General features: G+C 44.3%; 1 protein-coding gene across 11 annotated transcripts in view; it reads right to left on the bottom strand.

Annotated features, from left to right (window-relative positions):
- Positions 1-15103, bottom strand: part of FOXJ3 (forkhead box J3) — a 203745-nt gene that overhangs the window by 151843 nt on the left and 36799 nt on the right. For 8 of the 11 annotated variants that reach the window (XM_055255473.2, XM_055255476.2, XM_055255481.2 and 5 more), the window contains exon 1: positions 3676-3855. The exons of 1 other annotated variant lie outside the window; for it this stretch is intronic. The gene's annotated coding sequence lies outside the window, so the exon portion shown is untranslated. Of the gene's footprint in view, positions 1-3675; positions 3896-15103 lie in introns of those variants that run through there. 2 more of the 11 variants (XM_055255483.2, XM_055255480.2) reach the window with 2 other exon arrangements.

The following is a 15103-nucleotide window of genomic DNA, read 5'->3' as shown; positions in this document are numbered from 1 at the left end:
GAATAAGAAACTGAAATGCCCACCAACTAAAGCAATGGATATCAACGTAGTATATTCATACAGTGAGATATTATTTGGCAATAAAAAGGAATGAAATACTGATACATGCTACATGGATGAGCCTTGAAACATATGCAAGTGAAAGAAGCCAGACACAAAAGACCGTATGTTGTATGAAATGCCCACAACAGGCATTTGGAATTATCAACATCTCTACAAGATTTTAAGTACATTAGTGGCTGCCTGGAGGTGAGGGTACGGGGAGTGACTACCAATGGGTACAAGGCTTCTTTTTGAAATGCTGTCCTGAAAATGACTGTGGTGATGGTTGCACAACTCTGTGAATACACTAAAAACCACTGACTTGTATACTTTAAATGTGTGAATGAAATGGTATGTGAATTATACTTCAAGAAAGCTGTTTTTTAAAAAAAAAAAGAATAAAAGTTTAAGGAGAGAAGCGTTAAAGTATAAAATCACTGGCTTTGGAACCTAAGTTTGTTTCTTTTTTTAAGGAAATACTAATAATTACCATATCAGATCCTAATGTCTCTACAAATCCTGTGAAAAACAAATCCGGCATCTATTCTTACCCCTCCTTTCAAATTTCTCTCTAAGGTTACAAATTATCTCCTCTGGTTTAATTCAATTGTCTTTTCATTGTAGTCACTGTTTCTGAACTTCTACACCGCATTTGAAACTGTCAACACCCTGCCCTTGTAGAAAATCTTCCTAACCTGGAAATGATGCACTTTCTGGTTCTTCTCAGAATGCTATCGGCCTATTACAGGACCCAAAATTCCAAACCTCAAAGCTCTTTCTTCATTACACTACTAACCTCCCAACACACATCCACTGATGTGTTTTACTAGCATCTATATCCCTGGTCACTGCAAAATCTACCTTTCATCTAACCTTTCATTGTATATGAGAATACTTACATGCATAAGGTTAAGTAACTTGCCCAAAGTCCCTTCTGATTTTAATACCTTATTATGAAGATTTAATGAATTAAACACACGTAAGGCGCTTAGAACAATATCTGCCATACAGTAAGTAAACGTTAGCTATCATTTTATTCCTACAACCACTATCTCATATCAGACCCTCATCAGCTTATTCCTAAAATTCTCCATAAGCATTCTAATCAGTCTCTCCACTCCCAGAACACTCAGCTGATACAAAAACCTTCCTCAGGAACAAGACGCATCATCTTACTGTCATTCTTTAGAACCCATTGTGGTACCCTATCAAACTAAACCCTCTATCCTTGAAAGATCCTCCACCAATACCCCCTCACCAATCCTAAACTCATTTATTATTATTCACCGACACAGATGATCTGACAGTCAAGCTCCTTGATATCATTTGTACATTGCCACTTCTCTCGCTATGCACAGGCCCCTTCACTCTCCTGAAATACACCTCTTTCCCTTTGGAAATTTGTATCTTTTCTCAAATGTCCCATACACTTTTGACCTTGGTTGTACTGTTATCCCAAGGAGAAGTTTGATGCAGTTTGGTAATTCTGAATGATGCAGATGTTTCCCCAACAGAAAAAGAAACTCTGTTCTTTCGACATAAGTTGAAGCTTTCCAAGAGACCACATATCTTATTTGTCTCTTCATACAGACTACTTCACACATACATAACACGGTACTTTACAAAGTACACAAATGCTGACTTACCAAAAAAAAAAAAAGCCTCAGTATGTATCAGAACAGCATTCTCCATTTTCCACTGCCCCACCCATACTTAGCAAAATGAAAGCAGATATAATCTAAAATCTATATTTAAATATTTTCATTCTACATAGAAGGAAAGGGAATATACGAACTGTACCAGAAAAAAAGGAAAAAAATGTCAAAAATATACTCAAAGAATGTACAATGTGAAAAACAAAGTGAGAATGCAGGCCACTTTGGAATCTAATAAGTGACTTTGAAACATTAAGTTTTTTTATTTTACCCAAACTAATGAACAAAAAAGAGCCAAAATAAACACGTTCTAGGCTCATCCAAAAAAAATCTAATGAAAGCATAAGAAACTTCCCAGTTTTGTCCTCAGCAGCACAAAACCAAGAAGATTCACCTCAATTCCGAGACACAAAAGCAAAAAGAGAAATCCTCCTATTTATCTAAGAAACTAAAAAATTTAATCACATCTATATAATACATGCCACTCAGAAAAAGAGAGAAGAGTTACTGCTTTTCTATAAATATTTGCTAGGGACCAGGAGGAATAGGCTTCTCTCACTGTTACTGCGGGAACAATCTGTGGTCTCAAAACAGCAAAACAGAAGATGGAAACCCTAATCTGGAAGAGACATTAAGAAAAAAACTACTCAAAACATGTTTCAAACCAGTTTCAAAAAAGAGAGTGCAATGGGTACTCAACAGAGTAAGAGGAAAAGTGAAGTTAAAGAGCTTCTACAAAATAAGCGACTAGGTGAAACTAGTGCTGCCTTGTGAGAAAAAGAGCTATGCGTGTAACGTTCCTATGACATCACGCTTTTTCACTGGGAAACAAAACAGAAGGAAGAAAAAACACACAAATAAATCTCAGAAAAAGACCAAAAAGGTGCCCACCAATCTCTAACTCCTTCAGGAATTAGAGTGAATGGGTCTAACTCATTCAGGAATCCAACTAGGGACAACATAGACGTGGAATGCACCAACACGGAATAGTAAAACCTTTGCTAACCAGACACACAAAAAGCAAAACAGAGAAATGAAAACTATACACCTGAATGCATCCGTAGCAAGCACTTATCCTCTATGATTAAGCAATAGAGAAAAGAATAAGAGCAGCTAATGGAAGAGGAGAAAAGATGTTAATGAAACTAAGCCCTGTTATGTCCCCTACTGGCCTCAATTTCAGAGTACAACTCTTCATTCTTCATCTAACCAACAGTGGGCCTCGGCAAAGCAAACTGACCCTAACACCTTCCATGCCACCCGGAGGAAATCACAGAGGAAAAACCATCCCGTTAACCTCCCTCCTCACCAGCTGCAAAAATGGAGCTGGGGGGGGGGGGGGGCGGGAGACACTCTACCACGTGGGCAGGATGCAACACACACAGGACAGCAACACGTCCGCATGGAACGGCTGCCTTTGCCCTAATCCCAGCAAAGGACACAGACACAGGATGGGCGGGAACGCAGGCACCCTCGCATGGGCCTCTTCTCCCCAAAGGGCCACTCCAAGGCGTGAGGTACAGCCCGCCCTGCCGGCAGAAAAGCGCCCCCAAGCTTAAAGGGAAGAAGACGCAGAGTGCCAGGGTCGGGGGCTAGCCCAGACCAGGGGACAGGTCATGGAGGGAAGGAGACGGTCGCTGCCCTCGGACTAGGCGCCCCCGGGATCCACGTCTGGTTCCCCGGGGCCCGGCCTGGGGGAGGGGCGGGAGACGCGGAGCCGCTGCTTCCCGGCTGAGGGGCAGCAGCAGCTGAGAAGCAGCGCCGCGGGGGAGGGACGAACCCAGCCCTCGGCGCCCGCCAGGCCCCAGCCCGGGCCCAGGCCCCCTGCCCCGCCCGCCGCCCAACCCGCAGCACGGCTGCGGCTAGAAGAGAGAGGGCGTCTCGCGGAGGGCAGCCCCTGTCTCCGTGCCGGGAGATGCCCCAGCCCCGCCTCCTCGCCCGCCGCCCAGGCCCGGCCGCCCCGGCGGCGGGCACTTACCTCAGGCTGCGCAGGCCGGGACGGCCCGGCCGAGCCCCCGGCCGCTGCGTGCGTCTCCGCCCCCCGGGAAAGGTCCCAACGGTGCCTACTGCGAGCGGTCGAGGCCCCGAGCAGCGCCGAGAGCGGCGGCGGCAGCAAGAGCAGCCAACATCCGGGGCCGCGCACCCGGAACTACTTCCCGACCCGCATCCCCCTCCCGCCCTCGCCGCCACCGCCTCCTGTGACGTCGCTTAGGCCGCCCGCCCGGCGTCAGCGGCGTCAAGTCCCTGCGCGGCCACGGGCGCTTCGACGCACGCGGGATCCCTCCGCTGGGACAAGTAGTTCCCTGAGACTCCCGGGGCTCTGCCTCGGCGCATCCGGTGTCGTCTAGCAGCCGGCAGTTCCGAGCGACTTGGGGTCTTTGTGCCTCGGAGTGGCGTCTGGGGAGCAAAGGCGGCGGAGGCAACCCCGCAGTTGAGGACAGTAGGGATCGGTGGCTTTGGACCCTGCCCACGGATACCTGGGGCCCCATTCCCCGAAGGAATGATGCCTTCTGCCCTCCCCCGCCCCCCAACCTCCGCCACCTCACCGAAGCGCCTGGCACCTTAGCCTCCTCTCCAGGAAACCGGACGCCTTTTCCGACCTGGCACACCGCGGATTCCGGCACCCCCAATAAAGGCGCCTTGGACCTTCAGGACACCCCTCCTTTCAGAACTTCATGAGTCCCAGGTGCTAGACTCATGTCTGCGGAGGCCTTTCCCGTGCCTGGTCTTACTTTCTTTCTTAAAGGAGTTGGAACTCTAAAGGCCCTTCTGATTCTCAAGGTAGCTACCCAGGTTATGGTCCTACTATCAGTAGGTGGAGCGTTTAGAAGGGTAGTTTGGTCGACGAGTGAACTTTGGAATTTACCTCTACGTCAGTCTTCACTGATTCTTTCTCTAAACTATTAGCACTGATAATCTGCCCTATAATTTCACACTTAATTACATTCCAGTGTAGTATTTGCTGTTGCTTCATTCGCGTTAGTCACATATTCCCCTGCAGCGCCAAACACGCTTTTGAACTCACAATGGATGGCTCAATATTTGGAGACTTAGATATTTGTTAGATGAATACTAGGCTGATTGGATGAGAGGAAAAGGAGAGGCATGAGTGAATTGGCCCTGGGTACTTTTTTGACATAGTCTCAAAGGGTTCAGATAAAGACCTCCAGCAGATCTGAGCACACAATTCCTTCAGTAAACATTGAACATCTGCCGTTTGGTCAAGCATTTCTAGGCACTGGAGATTCAAAGTATTCATATATTCCTTTTCTTTATAAGACTAGCAAGATTCTGAAGCTTCATGTACTCATTCACTCAACAAATACTTGCCAATCACTACTAAGGTTGCCAGACACTATTTTAGTGCTTGGGATGTATCAGTAAACAGAAGAGAGAGAGAAAACAAGTACCCTTCCCTCGTAGAGCTTTCATTCTAATATAGGGAGAAAGATGATAAACGTAGGAGAATTATGTAATATGTTAGAAGGCATTGGGTGCTATGGGAAAAAAAAATACACCAGGGTAAGGGGTATGAGGAAAACTGGAGGAAGGGGGTTTGCAATTTTTTTTTTTAAGAGGGAATCCTGCTCTCCCGCCCAGGCTGGAGTGCAGTGGCGCGATCTCGGCTCACTGCAACTCCCGGGTTCAAGTGATTCTCCTGCCTCAGCCTCCTAAGTAGCTGGGATTACAGGCGCGCGCTACCACGCCCAGCTAATTTTTGTATTTTTAGTAGAGATGGGGTTTCACCGTGTTGGCCAGGCTGGTCTCAAACTCCCGAACTCAAGTGATCCGCGCTCCTCGGCCTCCCAAAGTGCTGGGATTACAGGCGTGAGCCACCGCGCCTGGCCTGCAATTTTAAATAGAGCCGTCAGCATGGGCCTCATATATAAAATGACTTTAAATCGGAGACCTGAAAGAGCTGAGGGAGTCAGCCATGCAGTTGTCTGGGGAAGAGTGTCCCAGGCAGAAGGAACAGCTAGCTGGTGGAAAGGCCCAGAGACAAAAGCCTCGGGAAGTGTTAGAAATAATGAGAAGGCCAAATGGGAGCGGAATGAGGAGATCAGAGAGAGGGGTCTCAAGTAGGGAGCTGTAAGAATCTTGGCTGAAACAGAACCACTGCTGGGCTTTGAACAGAGGAGTGATAGGATCTGACTCGTGCTTTCAAAAGATCACTCCTCTGGCCGCCGTGCTAAGAGCAGACCTAAGAGGACAATGGTGGAAGCCAGAGGCTCCATTACCCAGGTACAGAATGATGGCTTGAACCAGATAGTAGCAATGAGTAAGATAAATAAGATGCAGTCTCAGCCGGGCACAGTGGCGCTTGACTGTAATCCCAGTTATTAAGGAGGCTGAGGCAGGAGGATAGGATCACTTGAGCCCAGGAGTTCAAGTGCAGCCCGGGCAACACAGCAAGCCCCCATCTCTAAAAAATAAATAACGTACAGTCTGTCTACAGTCTCCCAACACTTTGGGAGGCAGAGGCGGGAGGATTCCGTGAGCACAAGAGTTCAAGACCAGCCTGGGCAACATAGGGAGACTCTGTCTCTACAAAACTAAAAAATTAGCCGGCAGGGTGGTGTGCATCCGTGGTCCCAGCTATGTGGGAGGCTGAGATGGGAGGATCCCTTGGGTCCAAGAAGTCAAGGCTGCAGTGAGTTGTGATTGTGCCACTGCACTCCAGCCTGGGTAACAGAGCAAGATCCTGTCTTTAAAAAAAAAAAAAAAAAGAGAGAGAAAGAGAAAGTAGACTTAGCTCCAAGTCTGGAGCTTTTGTTTTTTTCTTTATAAAAATTTTTTAACTGTATAGAAATGGAATCTCACTATGTTGCTCAGACTTGTCTTGAACTCGTTACAAGTGTTGGGCACCACCTCTTACAAGTGTTGGGCAGCTCCGCTCCTCTCACTTGTCTGGAATTCTGAGGCACTTCCCTAAAGTGCTCATCCTGAGCTAATATGGGATAGGGCTGGACAGAGAACAGAGGTGGATAGCTGCCAGAATGAGGTGGGAAGGTGGGGATCAGCAGGCTTTGGGAAGGAAATAAGTATGAGTCCCAGGGTGTTAAAAGGTGGAGGGGCAATAAAATTTATTACATATGGGATTCATGCTAAATGAGTAGATTTTAGCTTCTCTTGCCACAATAAACAACAAAAAAATGGATATCTGTGTGAGATGATGGCTCTGTTAATTTGCTTCACTATAGTGACTTTTTGACTATCCCATAACATCATGTCGTGTACCTTAAATATATACAACAACATTTATTTTAATTTTTTTAAGATTAAAAAAAGTGGAGGAGTATCCCTCCTCAAAAAAAGAAAAAAAAAAGAATAAAGCAGGCCGGGTATGGTGGCTAACTAACGCCTGTAATCCCAGCACTTTGGGAGGCCAAGGTAGGAGGATCACTTGAGCTCATGAGGTTGAGACCAACCTGGGCAACAAAGTGACACCCTGACTCTAAGAAAAATAAAAAACAAATAAAAAGCTAGGATGGCCATAGCAGCAGGGGGAATTCTGGAACATTGTAAGGAAGAAAAGCTTAAAGCCTAGATTGAGAAGGCATACCTAGATTCAAGTCTAATATTCCATAGCTTACTTCCTTTGTGCCTACATCAGTTATTTAGTTTCTCTTGGCCTCCGTTTCCCTGCTTATAATATGGGAACAATAATCATAGCTATGTAGCAAAAGAGACCATGCACAGGCTGCCAAAAATAAAGGTCCCCAAGACAGCTGTTACTATTATTTATAAGGTCCCAGTGTCAGCACAGAAAAGAGTATAGTAGTTGACTGTCTTGGGAGATGGGAGTGCACTAGAAGGGAGGGTGCAGAGCAGGAGAGCCTTCAAAGAGGAGATATTATCCAGCTCAAGGGACGGATCCTTAAAAGACACAGATTGTCCAGAGGAATAAAGTAGTGGTTTTATTGTTTTGTATTGTTTGCAATCTTGTGCTAGCTTCATCTGAATTCTGAATTCTCTGAAAGGAACACAGCCCAGAGCTGGGCTGCAACAGCCCTACAAAAACCTTGATTGGACACTGGCAGTGCTTCAACAGCAGAGTGTTCAACACTTCACATGACCTAGACACTTAGATAAATGAGCCTTCACCTGATCCTTTTCTCCCTCTGTATTTATTGTAAGAGGAAATCAGAAAATGAGAAATGAATTTAAAATGAGCCAAGACTTGCAAGAGGGAGAGAGAAAAACACGAGAGAGCGCCTCCTATTATTCCTAGCCCGGGAAGAGCCTTCCAGATTCCCTGGGTATCTTTATGTAATATTTTATAATTCTTGAATTAGGTTTTTTAAAAGGCTATACATAAGCCATCTGAGAGGTCTCAGCACTACTGACTGCTATTTAAGGAAAATGCTTGGGCGTTGGTCACTATGCACACTTAAATAGCATTCAATAATCATTTAGCAAGCACCTACTCTATACCAGGTGTTGTACGAAATACCAAGGAGTCAAAAGAGAAAAAAAGAGAAGCAGACATGTAAACAGTTAATCCCAATGCAATTTGGTAGAAATTTATACTTGTGCCATGGAAACAGAAAAGAAGCAAGGCTTAATTCTGTAAAATTGGATGAGGTGGAGGGTGGGGCACAGTCACTGGGGCCAAAGAAAGCTTCACCCTTAAAAGGTAAAGTTAAGGCTTAATTTTAATAAATGAGAAGGAATTTGCCATGCAGAGACAGAAGCAAGACTGGGAGTAGAGAAAGACAACTGGGGGCAGAGAACAGCTTGTGCAAAGTCAAAGAGGTTGGGTAGATACAATAAAAGTAGAGGCCACAGAAGTGATAGTCTTATAAGTAGTCATTAAAATTAGTGGCTGATGGGAATAACTAACTCATGCAGCTAGACCACATCACTCTATGTAAACCATCGAGTTCCTGTCCTCTGGTAGCTGGGTGTTAACTTCAGATTATATTAGTAAGGCAAAATGTGATCCTTCCCAAAGACTTTACTACTTAATCATTATTAGTAGAAAGGAGTAGCTTAGATTATTTTTTTCCAGTAGAAGGCATTAGCCTAAAATACATTTTTTTCCTAGGCTGTCAATGAATTTGCACCAGTGCATTCGTAACAATCGGCCATCCGCCACCTGCAACCCATCTCCATGTTCCTTGTAACCACCTGGTTCAAACCTTGGCTTACCTCCACTCTTAGAATCAGCCGAGCTAATTAAAAGCACAGTGAAAGACACAAAGGCACCAAGACAGCTGAACAAACATTAACAAATGCGTAGAGTAAATAAAGTATTTGTATTATGTGTAAGCAATGGTGCAGATGAAACTTGGGTGGCACTAGGAAGGGTGAGTCAGAGGATGTTCAAACAGAGTAGGATCAAGGAAAATCTCTCTGCCAGTTAGTTAGCAATATCTTTTGAGATGATAGAAAGGAACCTGGTTAGCAGGAAAAAGTAGCCAAGGTTTGCAGCCCAAAGGAGCCTGAAATTCTGGTACAAACTTCGTAGTAAGAAACAGTTATTTAAAGTTGTAAAGATATTGGCTTACTTCATGCCTAATGAGCTAAATAAGAACCATCAAGAAACCCCAGTGCTAGATGGAGTTTGGTGGGGAATAGTTAACATTTACTGTTCTTTGTGTGAGTAGCAACACAATAGGCCCTTTGCATCTGTTTGGTTTTTTTAATCCTTACAGTAAAACTACAAGATGGTCATCATGTAAAAGAAGAGGAAACAGGCTCAGTAGTTTAAGTGTCAGAGGCAGGATTTGAAGCCAGAGTTGTCTGATCCTAAGCCCTCTCTCCTGCCTTCAAAGACTCTAAACCAGCAGGATTGTTTACACCAATATGAGAGTCGTAAGGTCCTGGGTGAGGCACTGTGAGAAGGTGTATTTACATCCAAGTATCACAAATAAAGGGTAAAGAGACCCTGTGGAAGACTATATAATTGTTCCCAAACACTTATTGTGCCTTCCAGAATTGGATTGTAATTTCCTATTGACAGCAGGCTTGGCTGTGTGACTTGCATTAGCTAATGAAATGTGAGTGACAGTATGAGCCACTTCCAGCTGGAAGCTCTCAGTCAATGTGCTGCACCATGTTTTCCTTTCCTGCTGTCCTCATGACCAGCAATGTTCTGGATAGAGGCTAATCCATCAGCCTCAGTCCCAGAGTGAAGACAATGTGCAGCAAAGCCACAGCTGACCTGGGAAGGACACAGCATAAGCGAGAAAAACAACCTTTGCTGATTAGGCCACTGAGATTTTGGGGTTGATACCATAGCATAACAGAGCCTGTACTGACTAGTGCAGACACTTTCTGAATCTTTCTCTTTAGTGACACAAATTTCTGGTGTCATCTTCAGGTAGAAAGATTGCTTGGGGATTACGAGAAGATATAGGGAATGGGATGATTGGTGTAGTATAGTGAAAGGTTTTAAAATACAATATCTGAGGTATTTGAGGCAGGGCATGGTGGCTCACACCTGTAATCCCAGAGCTTTGGGAGGCCAAGGCATGAGGATTGCTTGAAGCTAAGAGTTAGAGACCCGCCGGGAGTGGTGGCCCATACCTGTAATCCCAGCATTTTGGGAGGCTGAGGTGGGTGAATCACCTGAGGTCAGGAGTTCGAGACCAGCCTGGCCAACATGGTGAAACCCCGTCTCTACTAAAAATACAAAAATTAGCTGGGTGTGGTGGTGCATGCTTGTAATCCCAGCTACTCAGGAAGGTGAGGCAGGAGAATTGCTTGAACCCGGGAGGCAGAGGTTGCGGTGAGCCGAGATTGTGCCACTGCACTCCAGTCTGGGCGACAGAGCAAGACTCTGTCTCAAAAAAAATAACAGAGAGAGAGAGAGAGAGAGAGACCCTACCTTGAGCAACATAGTGAGACAGTGCCTCTAAATAAAAATAAAATAAAATAAAAATACAGAATTTGAAATTCAGTCAGTCTTGATCTGTGGGCTCAGACAACACTTTATAAGTGCCATGGACCACATCATGCCCCAGAAGGTGGGGAACTTAAAAAGAATGTTAAGATATAGCTGTTTTTCTTTTCTTTTATTATTATTATTTTTAATAGAGGCAAGGTCTCATTATATTGCCCAGGCTGGTCTCGAAATACTGGCCTCAAACAATCCTCCTGCCTCAACTTCCCAAAGTGTTGGAATTATAGGTGTGAACTACCATGCCCAGCACAGTCCCTGTTTTTGAGATAAGGGCCATGCTCATTTGCTTCTATACCTAGCATCCCATCACTGTATGTGGCAGCCTCTAGGCCCTAAGTAAGTAAATTTTTGCCAAATTAATGCTATGGAATAATCTGGAACTGGAACTGAAGTCCCCTAAGTCCCCACAAAGGCTCTTCCTGTGTTGTGACATATTGCTAACTTGGGTTAAGGGATTATTAGTAGCTAATTTTTATATAAAATATTATGTGTACCTAATCTATTTGAAATGCCAAATAAATGAAAAATATCTGGAACAATAGGCTCTGCAGGCCCTGGAGCATGGTAAATATTCAGTAAAGGCACTCAGTCCTCTCTGAAGGAATCACAAAGCATGGAAGACACTGAAGATCCCAAAGGACTTGGCAATGAGAAATCTAGCTTGAAGTGCACTGGGGACCAAGTTTTTAATGGGACCAGATTAAGAGAACATGTAGGTGAAGGTTAAATTTAGGTAAACAGGCTGGGCACAGTGGCTCACACCTGTAATCCCAGCCTTTGGGAGGCAGAGGCGGGTGAATCGCTTGAGCCCAGGAGTTCAAGACCAGCCTGGGTAACATGGTGAAACTCTGTAGTCCCGGCTGCTTGGGAGGCTGAGGTGGGAGGATCACTTGAACCCGGGAGTTTGAGGCTGCAATGATTTGTGTTTCTGCCACTGCATTCCAGCCTGAGCAACAGAGAAAGTAACTTGTCTCAACAAAAAAACAATTTTTTAAAAATTAGACAAACATAGGTGCAAAGTCCTAAGTCTTAACACTTTCCAGACATTTCCAAAGCTTACTGGGCAGTAATTGAAAAACCATCTGTGGAATGGCCTTGATGCAAGCATTGAAGAGAGTCCTGAGAACTAATTAGGACTGCTCAGATCTGTGGATCAGTTCTTCAAAACTAGGAAGAGATTCAACCTGTTGTTTCTACTATTCACTTAAGAAGTGACAATACTGCAAACATAATAGGCATCTAATTCTGGAGTATGACAGTGTTGGCATAATTAGAATTTGAGGGCCGGGCACAGTGGCTCACGCCTGTAGTCCCAGCACTTTGGAAGGCTGAAGCAGGTGGATCACTTGAGCCCAGGAGTTCTCCACCAGCCTGGGCAACATGGAAAAACCCCATCTCTACAAAAAATACAAAAATTAGCTGGACGTGGTAGCACACACCTGTAGTCCCAGCTACTAGGTGGGAGGATCACTTGAACCCAGAGGTTGAGGCTGCAGTGAGCCTTATCACACCACTGTACTCCAGCCTGGACAACAGAGATCCTATCTCAAAAAAAAAAGTGTGAGAGATAGATGAAACAAGACTGGCAAAATGTTGATGTCTGTAGAAGTTCAGAGGAGGGAACAATGGCTTCCGTCAGAAACAGGAAACAGAAAAAGGAAGTAATATTTTATATTAATAAATCCCTGTAATGTAAAAGTTGGAGATTATCCTCCTCATTTTATAGGCAAGGGAAACTGAGGTCACTTTGCTAGTGAATGGCAATATAAAGACTTGAACATCAATTCATGACTTTGAAATCCCTCCTTTTGCCAACACACCACACAGACTGCTTAAATATGTCATCTCATATTCTATTTCAGTGAAAATGAAGAAGAGTTGCTTTACTACTTAAAGGAAACTTATTTGTAATTCCTATATCTTTCACCTTTCCTAAAGGATCTCATTTCCACCTTTTAGCAACTATTTTGAATACTTACTGACTTATGCTGTTTTCATTATATCTCATCTATGTTCATGAGTCACCCATGGCTTGCCCCCACTTTAGTATGGTAGAATAAATAAGAAATGTTTCGGCTGGGCGTGGTGGCTCATGCCTGTAATCCCAGCACTTTAGGAAGTCGAGGCGAGTGGATCACCTGAGGTCAGGAGTTCCAGCCCGGCCTGACCAACAAGGTGAAACCCTGTCTCTACTAAATACAAAAAAATTAGCTGGGTGTGGTGGTGCATGCCTGTAATCCCAGCTACTTGGGAGGCCGAGGCAGGAGAATCACTTGAACCCAGGAGGCAGAGGTTGCAGTCAGCCGAGATTGAGCCATTGCACTCCAGCCTGGGCAACAAGAGCAAAATTCTGTCTCAAAAAAAAAAAAAAAAAAAAAAAAAAAAGTTTCTTTTTGCAATGATTCTTAAAGCAAAATATGCTAAAAAGGCATGTGCACACACACACACACACATGCGTGCACACAAAGTTTCTTTTAATGTACTTAAGTAAAGTATTTCCCTTTTTAACTATTTAGCAGTTAATTTATGGCCTACACTCTGTCCACTGCCCCCATCAGATCTCTTTTTCTGCAGTGTTAAGTATAGCCAAGCTTAACTCTTCTAGTGGGGCTTCTTGTTCCATGCTACCATGAAATATACCACCCTTATTTCTACAAATTTCATCTGGAGTTGATCTTTTTCTAAAATAAAATATGCTAGAAAGGCTAGTGAAATGAATATTTATTTATTCAGTAAATATTTATTAAGTGCTAATTCTAGGTTAGGTATTATGCTAAGGGCTGGGAGTACAAAGATAAAAGCAGTAGCTAGGGGGCAGTATAGCATAATAGCAATTAAGAGTAAGGGCTCCCCGCCAGCATGGTGGCTCACGTCTGTAATCCCAGCACTTTGGGAGGCTGAGGCAGGCAGATCACCTGAGGTCAGGAGTTCAAGACCAGCCTGGCCAACATGGCAAAACCCCATCTCTACTAAAAATACAAAAATTAGCTGGGCGTAGTGCTGTGTGCCTGTAATCCCAGCTACTTGGGAGGCTGAGGCAGGAGAATCGCTTGAACCTGGGAGGTGGAGGCTGCAGGGAGGCGGAGGCTGCAGTGAGCCAAGATCACGCCATTGCACTCCAGCCTGGGCAACAACAGCGAAACTTTGTCTCAAAAAAAAAAAAAAAATGTGGGCTCCCTTGTCTGGGGTTAAATGGCCAGCCCTGCCACTCACTAGTTCAACGGTTTTAGTTAGGCAGATTGCTTAATCTCTCTGAGCTTCAGTTTCCTCATCTGTAAATGGGGATAATAACAATACAGACAGTCCCCGACTTAAGATGGTTTGATTTAAAATTTTTTGACTTCACGGTGTGAAAACAATATGCATTCAGTAGAAAGCATACTTGAATTTTGAATTTTGATCTTTTCCCAGACTAGCAATATGTGGTACAATACTCTTCCATGAGAGATTCAACATGTTATTATAAAATAATACATTTTATTATTTATTATTTAGGCTTTATGATCAATGATTTTGCCCAACTGTAGGCTAATGTAATTGTTCTGGGCATGTTTAAGATAGGCAAGGCTGAGCTATGATGTTTGGTAGGTTAGGTGTATTAAATGCATTTTCGACTTAGGATATCTTCAACTTCTGATGAGTTTATCAGGATGTAGTCCCATCCTAAATGAAGGAGCATCTGTACCTACCTGTCTAGGTATGCTGTGAGTTAACTGAAACCACGCACAGGTAGACTGCTTAACACAGTGCTTAGCACATGAGAAGTGCTATAAATGTTAGCTCTTCCTATTCCCCTGTATGGTTCATATAGGAAGGATAGTGGAAGAAGGAATTTGATCTGACTGAGGGTGAGCATTTTTTGTTAGTTTTTTTGTTTGTTTGTTTGTTTTGAGATGGGATTTCATTCTGTCACCCAGGTTGGAGTGCAGTGGCACCATCTTGGCTCCCTGCAACCTCTGCCTGCCAGGCGAGGGTGAGTGTTTTAAGGAAGAGTTTGCAGATACAGAAACACTTGACCACATCCTTGAAAAATGAGTTCAAGTTTGTTGAGGCAAAGTAGGCAGAAGAATGATTCCAAGGATAAAGGCCTGGCTCCATTCTTCAACGTGGGACATATTTGAAAAGCGCCTTCCATCTCTCAAGCTCCCTAGGGGTTGGGTGAGGTGAGATCAGAAGAGATACGTATGGCAGCTGTATCACTGCTCAGATCCTTCCTCCGCCCATTTCTATCCACTAGGGTTGAACACAAAAGCACACCCCTACTTTACCCTACCCGACAAAAAACTTCTTGCCCACAAAACTCCCTCTCAGAGTCTTTTTCTCAAGGAATCTAACCTAAGACATCATGAATGATACTAACTGTAATTTGCAATAGAAAAATATCATTTATGGCTGGGCGCAGTAGCTCACGCGTGTAATCCCAGCACTTTGGGAGGCTGAGCCAGGGGGATCGCGAGGTCAGGAGACTGAGACCACCCTGGCTAACACGCTGAAAACC

Source organism: Symphalangus syndactylus, chromosome 12, assembly GCF_028878055.3.
Source record: "Symphalangus syndactylus isolate Jambi chromosome 12, NHGRI_mSymSyn1-v2.1_pri, whole genome shotgun sequence".
Taxonomy (NCBI): Eukaryota; Metazoa; Chordata; class Mammalia; order Primates; family Hylobatidae; genus Symphalangus; species Symphalangus syndactylus.
This window is presented reverse-complemented; position numbering and strand designations above follow the sequence as displayed.